Here is a 14,215-nt window from a genome sequence, read left to right as displayed (position 1 = left end):
GGCAGTGCCATTGTTAGTAGATTTTAAAAAATTACAGAATTTTACCTTCAAACCAACAAATAATTCTGGTTAGAATTATGGTAACTCATTAGGGATTTATAGAAAAGTTTCCTGAAGTTTGTGTCATTCAAGTTTAGCCTTTTTAATTTGATGCAGTGAGTAGTCTGAATGAGTTTGTTTTTGTAATTTATCTGATAAGCCTTGGGGCAGGGCCCAGGTTTTGACATGTAGTTTGATAGTTTATACTGTACTCTCAATACTTAAAAAATAATGATTGTTAAGTGTTGGGGTTTTGGCATAAAACCCTAAGTATAATTAACTTTGAGAGCTATTTTGATGTATGATGAAAGGAGTTGTGAAAAACTTCTCATGGCTTCTTAGAAGGAGTCAAGTATGTATCCAGTGGCTGAAACATGCTGAAATTTAGAATTCATAGATGTAATTGCCTGATGAACATGGCTTTGATGTTAAAAATTCTAACAGCATTTATACTAGAATTAATATCCCTAGTACTGGATTAAGAGTTTAGAGGCTCTAAATCCATGTGTGAAATTAAAAAACAAAACATCAAAATATACTAAACCTTAAAGTAAACATCAAGAAATCTAATAAGTTCTATGGTTTGTTTGTTTTGAATTTTGCATGATGACTATTTGAATGCCTTTTTAAAAAAATCTCTCAAATATTGAATACTTCCAAATTGTGTGCGTGTGTGTGTTGCACAAGCGTTGCCAGCACCCTAGGAATGTACTTAATTTGCCTTTTGGATGACCCACAGTGGGTACATCATGTTCTTGAATGTGAAGTAGACTGTGCGGACTTGGGTTCCAATTACAGAAAATTTGGGTAGCTTAGTTGGCAACCAAGGAAGCTACACCAGTGGCAACTCCTTATGACCGCTTCAGGAGAGAGAGCTGTGCCTCGTGTCTTCTATCTCATGTGGTAGGGGCTTAGTTTCACTTTTGAGCATAAGAATTTTACCCCAGGATGATCATGGTTGAAGGGCAAATGAGCAGTTATAGAAGGCCTTGTGTGATGGTTCCTAACTTCTTCACCAAAACGCTTTCCATTATTTCCCCTCTAAATTTGGAATATTTTTTCCTAATTAAAAAATACATTTACTAGTTAAAATTTGTTGTATGTCAGTGTATAAATTAGATGGCTTTTAAGAAAGGAAAATTAAGAAAATAAGATAATCTTTAGAGTTAAACTACATAAACAAAAAAATTGCAGAGAAGAAAAGAGACAAAAATTACTTTGAAGAAATGCAATGGCCAGATCTGAGCAAATTATGGGAGTATATGGTGACAGTGAAATCGGAAGTAAATGAAGGTGTATTAGTTATTCTGGGAAGATTTTCATAAGAGAGCATCTGGGATGAATATTGGCAGGGTCCATCCAGCTACTACTGTCCTGGGACGAGACGGTCTCACATTTGTACTTACGGTTTCATTGGCAGTTCAGTTCAATTCAGTCTCTCAGTCATGTCCAACTCTTCGCGACCACATAGACTGCAGCATGCCAGGCCTCCCTGTCCATCACCAACTTCCGGAGCTTATTCAAATTCATGTCCATGGAGTCAGTGATGCCATCCAACCATCTCATCCTTTGTTGTCCCCCTCTCCTCCTGCCTTCAGTCTTTCCCAGCATCAGGGTCTTTTCCAATGAGTCAGTTCTTTGCATCAGGTGGCCAGAGTATTGGAGTTTCAGCTTCAACATCAGTCCTTCCAATGAATATTCAGGGCTGATCTCCTTTAGGATGAACTGGTTGGATCTCCTTGCAGTCCAGGGACTCTCAGAGTCTCCTCTAACACCACAGTTCAAAAGCATCAATTCTTTGGTGCTCAGCTTTCTTCATAGTCCAACTCTCACATCCATACATGACTACTGGAAAAACCATAACTTTGACTAAACAGACCTTTGTTGACAAAGTAATGTCTCTGCTTTCTAATATGCTGTCTAAGTTGGTCATAACTTTTCTTCCAAGGAGCAAGCATCTCTTAATTTCATGGCTACAGTCACCATCTGCTGTGATTTTGGAGCCCCCAAAAATAAAGTCAGCCACTTTTTCCACTCTTTCCCCATCTATTTGCCATGAAGTGATGGGACCGGATGCCATGATCTTAGTTTTCTGAATGTTGAGTTTTAAGCTAACTTTTTCACTCTCCTCTTTCACTTTCATCAAGAGGCTCTTTAGTTCTTCTATGCTTTCTGCCATAAGTGTGGTGTCATCTGTATATCTGAGGTTATTGATATTTCTCCCGGCAATCTTGGTTCCAACCTGTGCTTCATTAAGTCCAGCATTTCTCATGATGTACTCTGCATATAAGTTAAATAAGCAGGGTGATAATATACAGCCTTGATGTACTCCTTTCCCAATTTGGAACCAGTCTGTTGTTCCATGTCCAGTTCTTTTTTTTTTTTTTTTAAATGAAAAACAGTATTTTATTGTGAGTTCCTGAACATTCAGCCAGGTATGTATCAGAATTTTTCTTTCTTTTTTTTTTTGAAAAATAAAAAAATTCCTTTATTTCTCATGTGTTCCCCATCCTGAACCCTCCTCCCTCCTCCCTCCCCATACCATCCCTCTGGGTCGTCCCAGTGCACCAGCCCCAAGCATCCAGCATCGTGCATTGAACCTGGACTGGCATCTCGTTTCATACATGACATTTCACATGTTTCAATGCCATTTTCCCAAATCTTCCCACCCTCTCCCTCTCCCACAGAGTCCATAAGCCTGTTCTATACATCAGTGTCTCTTTTGCTGTCTCGTATACAGGGTTATCGTTACCATCTTTCTAAATTCCATATATATGCGTTAGTATACTGTATTGGTGTTTTTCCTTCTGGCTTACTTCACTCTGTATAATAGGCTCCAGTTTCATCCACCTCATTAGAACTGATTCAAATGTATTCTTTTTAATGGCTGAGTAATACTCCATTGTGTATATGTACCACAGCTTTCTTATCCATTCATCTGCAGATGGACATCTAGGTTGCTTCCATGTCCTGGCTATTATAAACAGTGCTGCGATGAACACTGGGGTACACGTGTCTCTTTCCCTTCTGGTTTCCTCAGTGTGTATGCCCAGCAGTGGGATTGCTGGATCATAAGGCAGTTCTATTTCCAGTTTTTTAAGGAATCTCCACACTGTTCTCCATAGTGGCTGTACTAGTTTGCATTCCCACCAACAGTGTAAGAGGGTTCCCTTTTCTCCACACCCTCTCCAGCATTTATTATTTGTAGACTTTTGGATCGCAGCCATTCTGACTGGTGTGAAATGGTATCTCATAGTGGTTTTGATTTGCATTTCTCTGATAATGAGTGATGTTGAGCATCTTTTCCTGTGTTTGTTAGCCATCTGTGTGTCTTCTTTGGAGAAATGTCTATTTAGATCTTTGGCCCATTTTTTGATTGGGTCATTTATTTTTCTGGAGTTGAGCTGTAGGAGTTGCTTGTATATTTTTGAGATTAGTTGTTTGTTGGTTGCTTCATTTGCTATTATTTTCTCCCATTCTGAAGGCTGTCTTTTCACCTTGCTAATAGTTTCCTTTGATGTGCAGAAGCTTTTAAGTTTAATTAGGTCCCATTTGTTTATTTTTGCTTTTATTTCCAATATTCTGGGAGGTGGGTCATAGAGGATCCTGCTGTGATGTATGTCAGAGAGTGTTTTGCCTATGTTCTCCTCTAGGAGTTTTATAGTTTCTGGTCTTACGTTGAGATCTTTAATCCATTTTGAGTTTATTTTTGTATATGGTGTTAGAAAGTGTTCTAGTTTCATTCTTTTACAGGTGGTTGACCAGATTTCCCAGCACCACTTGTTAAAGAGATTGTCTTTAATCCATTGTATATTCTTGCCTCCTTTGTCAAAGATAAGGTGTCCATATGTGCGTGGATTTATCTCTGGGCTTTCTATTTTGTTCCATTGATCTATATTTCTGTCTTTGTGCCAGTACCATACTGTCTTGATAACTGTGGCTTTGTAGTAGAGCCTGAAGTCAGGTAGGTTGATTCCTCCAGTTCCATTTTTCTTTCTCAAGATCGCTTTGGCTATTCGAGGTTTTTTGTATTTCCATACAAATTGTGAAATTATTTGTTCTAGCTCTGTGAAGAATACTGTTGGTAGCTTGATAGGGATTGCATTGAATCTATAAATTGCTTTGGGTAGTATACTCATTTTCACTATATTGATTCTTCCAATCCATGAACATGGTATATTTCTCCATCTATTAGTGTCCACTTTGATTTCTTTCACCAGTGTTTTATAGTTTTCTATATATAGGTCTTTAGTTTCTTTAGGTAGATATATTCCTAAGTATTTTATTCTTTTTGTTGCAATGGTGAATGGAATTGTTTCCTTAATTTCTCTTTCTGTTTTCTCATTATTAGTGTATAGGAATGCAAGGGATTTCTGTGTGTTGATTTTATATCCTGCAACTTTACTATAATCATTGATTAGTTCTAGTAATTTTCTGGTGGAGTCTTTAGGGTTTTCTATGTAGAGGATCATGTCATCTGCAAATAGTGAGAGTTTTACTTCTTCTTTTCCAATTTGGATTCCTTTTATTTCTTTTTCTGCTCTGATTGCTGTGGCCAAAACTTCCAAAACTATGTTGAATCGTAATGGTGAAAGTGGGCACCCTTGTCTTGTTTCTGACTTTAGAGGAAATGCTTTCAATTTTTCACCATTGAGGATAATGTTTGCTGTGGGTTTGTCATATATAGCTTTTATTATGTTGAGGTATGTTCCGTCTATTCCTGCTTTCTGGAGAGTTTTTATCATAAATGGGTGTTGAATTTTGTCAAAGGCTTTCTCTGCATCTATTGAGATAATCATATGGTTTTTGTTTTTCAATTTGTTAATGTGGTGTATTACATTGATTGATTTGCGGATATTGAAGAATCCTTGCATCCCTGGGATAAAGCCCACTTGGTCATGGTGTATGATCTTTTTAATGTGTTGTTGGATTCTGATTGCTAGAATTTTGTTTAGGATTTTTGCATCTATATTCATCAGTGATATTGGCCTGTAGTTTTCTTTTTTTGTGGGATCTTTGTCAGGTTTTGGTATTAGGGTGATGGTGGCCTCTTAGAATGAGTTTGGAAGTTTACCTTCCTCTGCAATTTTCTGGAAGAGTTTGAGCAGGATAGGTGTTAGCTCTTTTCTAAATTTTTGGTAGAATTCAGCTGTGAAGCCGTCTGGACCTGGGCTTTTGTTTGCTGGAAGATTTTTGATTACAGTTTCAATTTCCGTGCTTGTGATGGGTCTGTTAAGGTTTTCTATTTCTTCCTGGTCGAGTTTTGGAAAGTTGTACTTTTCTAAGAATTTGTCCATTTCTTCCTCGTTGTCCATTTTATTGGCATATAATTGTTGATAATAGTCTCTTATGATCCTTTGTATTTCTGTGTTGTCTGTTGTGATCTCTCCATTTTCGTTTCTAATTTTATTGATTTGATTTTTCTCCCTTTGTTTCTTGATGAGTCTGGCTAATGGTTTATCAATTTTATTTATCCTTTCAAAGAACCAGCTTTTGGCTTTGTTGATTTTTGCTATGGTCTCTTTTGTTTCTTTTGCATTTATTTCTGCTCTAATTTTTAAGATTTCTTTCCTTCTACTAACCCTGGGGTTCTTCATTTCTTCCTTTTCTAGTTGCTTTAGGTGTAGAGTTAGGTTATTTATTTGACTTTTTTCTTGTTTCTTGAGGTGTGCCTGTATTGCTATGAACTTTCCCCTTAGGACTGCTTTTACTGTGTCCCACAGGTTTTGGGTTGTTGTGTTTTCATTTTCATTCGTTTCTATGCAAATTTTGATTTCTTTTTTGATTTCTTCTGTGATTTGTCGGTTATTCAGCAGGGTGTTGTTCATCCTCCATATGTTGGAATTTTTAATAGTTTTTCTCCTGTAATTGAGATCTAATCTTACTGCATTGTGGTCAGAAAAGATGCTTGGAATGATTTCTATTTTTTTGAATTTACCAAGGCTAGCTTTATGGCCCAGGATGTGATCTATCCTGGAGAAGGTTCCATGTGCGCTTGAGAAAAAGGTGAAATTCATTGTTTTGGGATGAAATGTCCTATAGATATCAATTAGGTCTAACTGGTCTATTGTATCGTTTAAAGTTTGTGTTTCCTTATTAATTTTCTGTTTAGTTGATCTATCCATAGGTGTGAGTGGGGTATTAAAGTCTCCCACTGTTATTGTGTTATTGTTAATTTCTCCTTTCATACTTGTTAGCATTTGTCTTACATACTGCGGTGCTCCCGTGTTGGGTGCATATATATTTATAATTGTTATATCTTCTTCTTGGATTGATCCTTTGATCATTATGTAGTGACCTTCTTTGTCTCTTTTCACAGCCTTTGTTTTAAAGTCTATTTTATCTGATATGAGTATTGCTACTCCTGCTTTCTTTTGGTCCCTATTTGCATGGAAAATCTTTTTCCAGCCCTTCACTTTCAGTCTGTATGTGTCCCCAGTTTTGAGGTGGGTCTCCTGTAGACAACATATGTAGGGGTCTTGTTTTTGTATCCATTCAGCCAGTCTTTGTCTTTTGGTTGGGGCATTCAACCCATTTACGTTTAAGGTAATTACTGATAAGTATGATCCCGTTGCCATTTACTTTATTGTTTGGGGTTCGAATTTATACACCATTTTTGTGTTTCCTGTCTAGAGAATATCCTTTAGTATTTGTTGGAGAGCTGGTTTGGTGGTGCAGAATTCTCTCAGCTTTTGCTTGTCTGAGAAGCTTTTGATTTCTCCTTCATACTTGAATGAAATCCTTGCTCGGTACAATAATCTGGGCTGTAGGTTATTTTCTTTCATCATTTTAAGTATGTCTTGCCATTCCCTCCTGGCTTGAAGAGTTTCTATTGAAAGATCAGCTGTTATCCTTATGGGAATTCCCTTGTGTGTTATTTGTTGTTTTTCCCTTGCTGCTTCTAATATTTGTTCTTTGTGTTTGACCTTTGTTAATTTGATTAATATGTGTCTTGGGGTGTTTCGCCTTGGGTTTATCCTGTTTGGGATTCTCTGGGTTTCTTGGACTTGGTTGATTATTTCCTTCCCCAGTTTAAGGAAGTTTTCAACTATTATCTCCTCAAGTATTTTCTCATGGTCTTTCTTTTTGTCTTCTTCTTCTGGAACCCCTATGATTCGAATGTTGTAGCGTTTAATATTGTCCTGGAGGTCTCTGAGATTGTCCTCATTTCTTTTAATTCGTTTTTCTTTTACTCTCTCTGATTCATTTATTTCTACCATTCTATCTTCTAATTCACCAATCCTATCTTCTGCCTCTGTTATTCTACTATTTGTTGCCTCCAGAGTGTTTTTAATTTCATTTATTGCATTATTCACTATATATTGACTCTTTTTTATTTCTTCTAGGTCCTTGTTAAACCTTTCTTGCATCTTCTCAATCCTTGTCTCCAAGCTATTTATCTGTGATTCCATTTTAATTTCAAGATTTTGGATCAATTTCACTATCGTTATTCGGAATTCTTTATCAGGTAGATTCCCTATCTCTTCCTCTTTTGTTTGGTTTGGTGGGCATTTATCCTGTTCCTTTATCTGCTGGCTATTCCTCTGTCTCTTCATCTTGTTTAAATTGCTGAGTTTGGGGTGTCCTTTCTGTATTCTGGCAGTTTGTGGAGTTCTCTTTGTTGTGGCTTTTCCTCGCTGTGTGTGGGTTTGTACAGGTGGCTTGTCAAGGTTTCCTGGTTAGGGAAGCTTGTGTCGGTGTTCTGATGGGTGGAGCTGTATTTCTTCTCTTTGTTCAGTCGCGCTCCTTTCGAAGAGTTGGATTGCTTTTCTGGGTGCCTGATGTCCTCTGCTGGCGTTCAGAAGTTGTTTTGTGGAATTTACTCGACGTTTAAATGCTCTTTTGATGAATTTGTGGGGGAGAAAGTGTTCTCCCCGTCCTACTCCTCCGCCATCTTGGCTCCTCCCAGTCCATGTCCAGTTCTAACTGTTGTTTCTTGACTTGCATACAGATTTCTCAGAAGGCAGGTCAGGTGCTCTGGTATTCCCATCTATTGAAGAATTTTCCACAGTTTGTTGTGATCCACACAGAGTCAAAGGCTTTGGTATAGTCAATAAAGCAGAAATAGATGTTTTTCTGTAACTCTCTTGCTTTTGGCAATTTGATCTCTGGTGTCTCTACCTTTTCTGCCTTTAAGTCCAGCTTGAACATCTGGAAGTTCACGGTTCGTGGTTCAGGTTGAAGCCTGGCTTGGAGAATTTTGAGCATTACTTTACTAGCATGTGAGATGAGTGCAATTGTGTGCTGGTTTCATCGGCAGGGCTATGTTTATTGAGGGGAAAGGTACTAACACCAGGTCTCATTGAACTTTTAAGTTACTCCCTGCCTCTGGCAGGATTCCAGTCTCAGTAAACAAGATGCTAATAATATTTTGGTTCCCTACGTAGTTCACCCCGTAAGGGTGAAAAATGTTCTGGTCATGCTTAGAGGATTATCCTAGCCCATGTGACTGTGATAATTCTCAGCACAAATTAATACATTATCTTAGTTTGTTCATCAACTTCTGTGAATTTGGTTAAAATGAGGGATGATCTTGAATGGGCTGACAAATGGGTTTTTGGAGCCAGCAAGGCCAAGAACCAAGGAACCTCCCCAAAGAACGTGGACTTTAGACTCTTGGCAGGTGGGGGAAGGGTGGGCGGGCCAGAAAGTGTGTCCAACTCATGTCTATCCCCAGCTTGTATCACAGGGCCTTGCATCCAGTTGAAACTCAGTGTTGATTTATCTGGACTAGATGCTCCTTCATGTTAAAGCCTATTTTATAATTGCAATCTCATTTTATAATTGCTCAAAAGTATAAAATCACCAATCAGAAAGTTTTTAAAACTTAAAAAAATTAACCCTGGTAATAAACATTCTGAAGAAAATATATAAAATAGACATAAGTGAAAAGAAAAAACTAACCACCCATATTCAATTAATTAGAGAAAACCACTGTTAACATTTAGTATATACCCTTTCAGTCATTTTTTATGCATAAAGTACATGTATGTTTAAATATCTATATTCTTACAAAAATAGTATCTTATCATAATGCAGTTTTGTAGGTTGGCCTTTTTAAAAAAAATTAAACTACATGTGAAAAAAAATCTTCCTGTCAATAAATAATCTATGGAATAATTTTTAGTGACTGCATAGTATATTTCTTACTGTATGGACGTACCATAACTTGAGCATTCCCCTATTGTTTCTCATTTAAGTTGTGCCCATTACTTTGTTATTATAAACAGTACTCTAAAGACCACACAGTTTCTTTTGAATGAATTCTTGGAAGTGATATTAATAAGTTAAAGTGTATACATGTTTTAAAGCTTTTGACAGAGTTTGACAGACAAATTGTCCTCTGGAAAAACTGCTTTAAAATTATTCATCCACTAGCAGTGTATGAGAGGGCCCATTTTCCTACCTTAGGCTTTATACAACTTAGTATCATTGACAGCTTTGGAGCGAAAGGCCACTACAGCCCAAGTATCCTTAACAACTAATTGGAACCCCAGATGCAGCCTTTCCAGTCGACCTCACCATGCCTGTCAATCCCAGTGCTTGTCCCTCCAAATCTAGACTCTTAACACCCCTCTCTGTCTCACACTCCCTCCCTTCTTTCTTTCTTCTCTCTTTCCTTCCTTCCTGGTCTTGAAGTTCCTTCAGGGAAGCTGTGAATGGACTCTGAGTATGAGTCCATTCAGACAGTCCAGACAGAATACAGGATGCCCAGTTAAATTCAGATGTTAGATAAACAACAAATATTGCCTGAGCCAGTAGTACAGTTTTTATACTAAAAATTATTTATCGTATATTGGTATCTGTAGTTCATATTGAACTGGGCACCCTGTATTTTTATTTGCTAAATCTGGCAAACGTATCTGCATGTTCTTTAATATCATCTGCCCTAAATATAGTAAAATTCCTCAAAACATCTGATATTTGGGTGCTTTTCTCTATCTCAATTAAAGGACACAGATTGTTCTTTATTTTACATTTCTTTAGTCATTTTGGTGGGGGAGAGAAAACCAGAAGGAGAGGAATTAGCTATGTCTTCTCAAACCACCATCTTTTTCCCAGAAGTATAAAAGTTTTATGAAAAGCAAACCAGTGTATTTGAAGGCTATAAAGCAGAACATTCATGATTTATCATTTGGATAAAATAAGTTGCAAAGCACATGTTATGATCTTATTTCAGTTTAAAATATACTACTTTCATTTTAAATTTTATTGAAGTATAGTTGATTTACAGTGCTGTGTTATCTCTAGTATGCTACAAAATGACTCAGTTATGCATATATACATATTATTTTCCACTATGGTTTATCACAGGATATTGAATATAGTTCCATGTGCTATATAGTAGGACTTTGTTGTTTATTCTTCCTATATATAATAGTTTGCATCTGCTAATCGTAAATTCCTAATCCTTCCCTCTGCACCCCTCTTCCCGCTTGGCAACCACAAGTCTGTTTTCTGTCTGTGAGTCTATTTCTGTTTCATAGATATGTTCATTTGTGTTGTATTTTAGATACCACTTATAAGTGATATATGGTATTGAGTTAGTCAATAAGTTTGTTCAGGTTTTTCCACAAGGTGTAATGTAGTATTTGTCTTTCTCTTCTGACTTATTAGCACTTAGCTTAGTGTGATAATCTCTAGGTCCATCCATGTGGCTATAAATGGTATTATTTCATTTTTTTAATGGCTAATATTCCCCTGTATGTATGTGTGTGTTTGTGTGTATATTTACACACACATATCACATATGTATATATATACATATATATATGTGTATAGGCTTCCCAAGTGGTGCAGTGGTCAAGAATCCACCTGCCAATGCAAGAGATGCAAGAGATACAGATTCAATCCCTGCATCAGGAAGATCCTCTGGAATAGCAAATGGCAACCTGCTCCAGTATTCTCGCCTGAAAAATTCCAAGGACAGAGGAGCCTCGGGGGCTACAGTCTATGGGGTTGTAAAAAGTTGAACACGACTGAGAAATTGAGCACACATGCACACGCTTACACACACGCATACACATTCAAAAAACTAAGATCATGGCATCTGGTCCCACCACTTCATGGCAAGTAGATGGAGAAAAAATGGAAACAGTGACAGACTTTATTTTCTTAGGCTCCAAAATAACTGCAGATGGTGATTGTAGCCATGAAATTAAAAGATGTTTGCTCCTTGGAAGAAAATCTATGACAAACCTAGACAGCATATTAAAAAGCAGAGACATCACTATACCAACAAAGGTCCACATGGTCAAAGCTATGGTTTTTCCGTTGGTCATGTATGGATGTGAGAGTTGAATCAGAAAGACGGTTGAGCACCAAAGAATTGATGCTTTTGAACTACGGTGCTGGAGAAGACTCTTGAGAGTCTCTCTTAGACTGCAAGGAAATCAAACCAGTCAACTCTAAAGGAAATCAACCCTGAATATTCTTTGGAAGAACTGATGCTGAAGCTCCAAAATTTTGGCCACCTGATATGAAGAGCCTACTCACTGGAAAAGACCATGATGCTGGGAAAGATTGAAGACAGGAGGAGAAGGGGACAACAGAGGATGAGATGGTTGGATGGCATCATCGACTCAATGGACATGAGTTTGAGCAAACTCTGGGAGATAGTGAAGGACAGGGACGCCTGGCATGCTGCAATTCAGGGGGTCGCAAGAAGTTGTACACACCTGAACGACTGAACAACAACAGCAGCAAATAGGCCCAGGCCTGCATAGCCTAGTTTTTACAAGAATCCTGCCGGATTAGTTTAGAGACTCTCAAGTCTCTTTAATACCTGATAACTCTCAATATCTGATCAAGTTCTTCACCCTTTACCTTTGATGTCTAAAGTCCTTGCCCAGCCTTCAGACAGAATCCTGCTAAGTCAGTTTACAAAGACCCCCTATTTTTTATGTCTCCTTTTAATAATTTTACATCCACTGAGTTTTCTATCCACTGATCTCCCCTTTCTGCTCCTTGGCTGTTAATCCCCATTTGTTACTATATTCAGAGTTGAGCCTGATCTCTCTCCCCATTGGGATAATCTTGACATCTGCTGCAATAGTCTTGAATAAAGTCTTCCTTACCATTTTAAAAAAGTGTCAGAATAACTTGTTCTTCTTTTTCCAGCTTTATTGAAATACAAGTGACATTTTCCACTGTGCAGGTTTAAGGTGTACAACATAGTGATTTGATTCACAAATATATTGTGAAATGATTACCACAATAAGGTTAATCTCACACAGTACCTTTTTGGGGAGTGGGGGAACGAGTACTGAGAACTTCTGAGATGTATTCCCTTAGCAACTTTGAAGTATACAGTACAGTATTGTTAGAATAATTTCTTCTTTAACAATCCCGGCAAATCTGGCCTAGGCTGCCTCAGAGCACCACTTTTTAAGATGCAAAGATTTGAATGGCAGCCATAAAGAAAGGACATTCTGCATGTAAGCAAGGGCTTTTAGCCTTTTAGATACTTTCATTCTTTGCTCCATCCTTAGCAATAAAGTCCCCAAACGTCCTTGGCCTGTATCAGATTTCCTCCCCTAGGGTATGAAGCTTGTGTGTGGAAATCCTTGGGCTCCCCCTAGTGGATGAAGTGTGCATCCACCACTGACTGGCAAATTTGTGTGTATGTGTGTCTGTGTGTGTGTGTGTGTGTGTGGTGGGGGTGGTGGGGATGGGTTTATTGTTACTGCTATTGTTTTACTGTTAAAGTCAGGAAGACTAGAATGTTGCTTTCCCTCTCCAAGGAGCTTAACCAAGTATCAAAAGTGTTCAGTCTCTACCTACCTGTTGCTGATTCTTCAGTCCTTGCTAGCTCACTGCTTAGGACTCGTGAAATGGGTAGTTCAGTCCTTTTACAAGTGTTCCATTGATGTTCTACTCAGGAAGCCAGAGAGCTATTTCAGGACGTATCAAGTGCAACTCAAGTGTGTTTCCAAGTATGGACCATCTGCATAAGAATATCCTAGAGTTCTTTATTTATTTATTTTTTTTAATGAAGATTTCTGAGTCCTGCTTTAAGCCTTCTGAATCAGAATTTCTGGGGTAGGGGTGGGGGCATGAGGAAGGTGAGGCAATTCTAATGCACACTGAGGTTTGAAAACCAGTGCTATACACTACATAAGGAGGCATTCCCCTATTCTGTGTCTCATTTAAAATTATGCTGTATGATGCCATAATCAGACTCAGAGTTGCATACACAATGAGCACAATAATATCGTATGCCAGTTTTTTCACCCTGAAAACAGAACACAGCCAATGCCTTTCTGTTATTCAAGCTCTTGAATATAAATTCTCAAATATGTAGAAAATGGTTAACTTTTCACTCTTAAAATTTTATTCTCTTCAGTCTAGACAAAAAAGTCTTATTCATACCTTCAGCAACTCCAAAGTTGGGTTAATTTAGCCCAAGTCTTTCAAGTGTTCTATCTTTGCAAAGTTCCAGGGAGCTATCAGGCATAGGCCTTCTCTCCAAATTTAGGAAGCCTCACTGTGCATAAATACAATTGCCTAAAATCTAGCCATAGTTTCTCTTTGGAAGGATAGTTAAAATGTAGGTTCATAAGCTTTACTCTGTTTTGGTAGATCTTGGTTGGAACCAAGAATCTGCATTTTTATCAAGCATCCTAAGGTAACTCTGATACTGGTGATTCTCAGACTGTACTTTAAGAACCTACCTTGTATGCCGGAGTTTCCCAAACAAGTATGGTATTGCCAGAGTATTTTACAACCAACTCCCATGTGAATCTTGTAAACTAGAGTTCTAAGCAAATATTTCATTATTAATCTGGAGAGAGGCAGTAGACTTGGGACAATAAATAATGGCATGTCCTCTGCTTAGTCACTCAGTCGTGTCCAACTCTTTGAGACCCCATGCAGTGTAGCCTGCCAGGCTCTTCTGTCCATGGGGATTCTCCAGGCAAGAATACTGGAGTGGGTTGCCATGCCCTCCTCCAGAGGATCTTCCCAACCCAGCAATTGAACCCAGGTCTCCCGCATTGCATGCAGATTCTTTATAGTCTGAGCCACCAGGGGAGTTCTAAGAAAATATTTAATTATTAATCTGGAGAAAGGCAGTAGACTTGGGATAATAAATAATGCATACTGAAGTGAAGTCGCTCAGCCGTGTCCGACTCTTTGCGGCCCCATGGACTGTAGCCCACCAAGCTCCTCTGTCCAT

This window comes from Bos indicus x Bos taurus, chromosome 11 (genome assembly GCF_003369695.1).
Source record: "Bos indicus x Bos taurus breed Angus x Brahman F1 hybrid chromosome 11, Bos_hybrid_MaternalHap_v2.0, whole genome shotgun sequence".
Lineage (NCBI taxonomy): Eukaryota > Metazoa > Chordata > Mammalia > Artiodactyla > Bovidae > Bos > Bos indicus x Bos taurus.
This window is presented reverse-complemented; position numbering follows the sequence as displayed.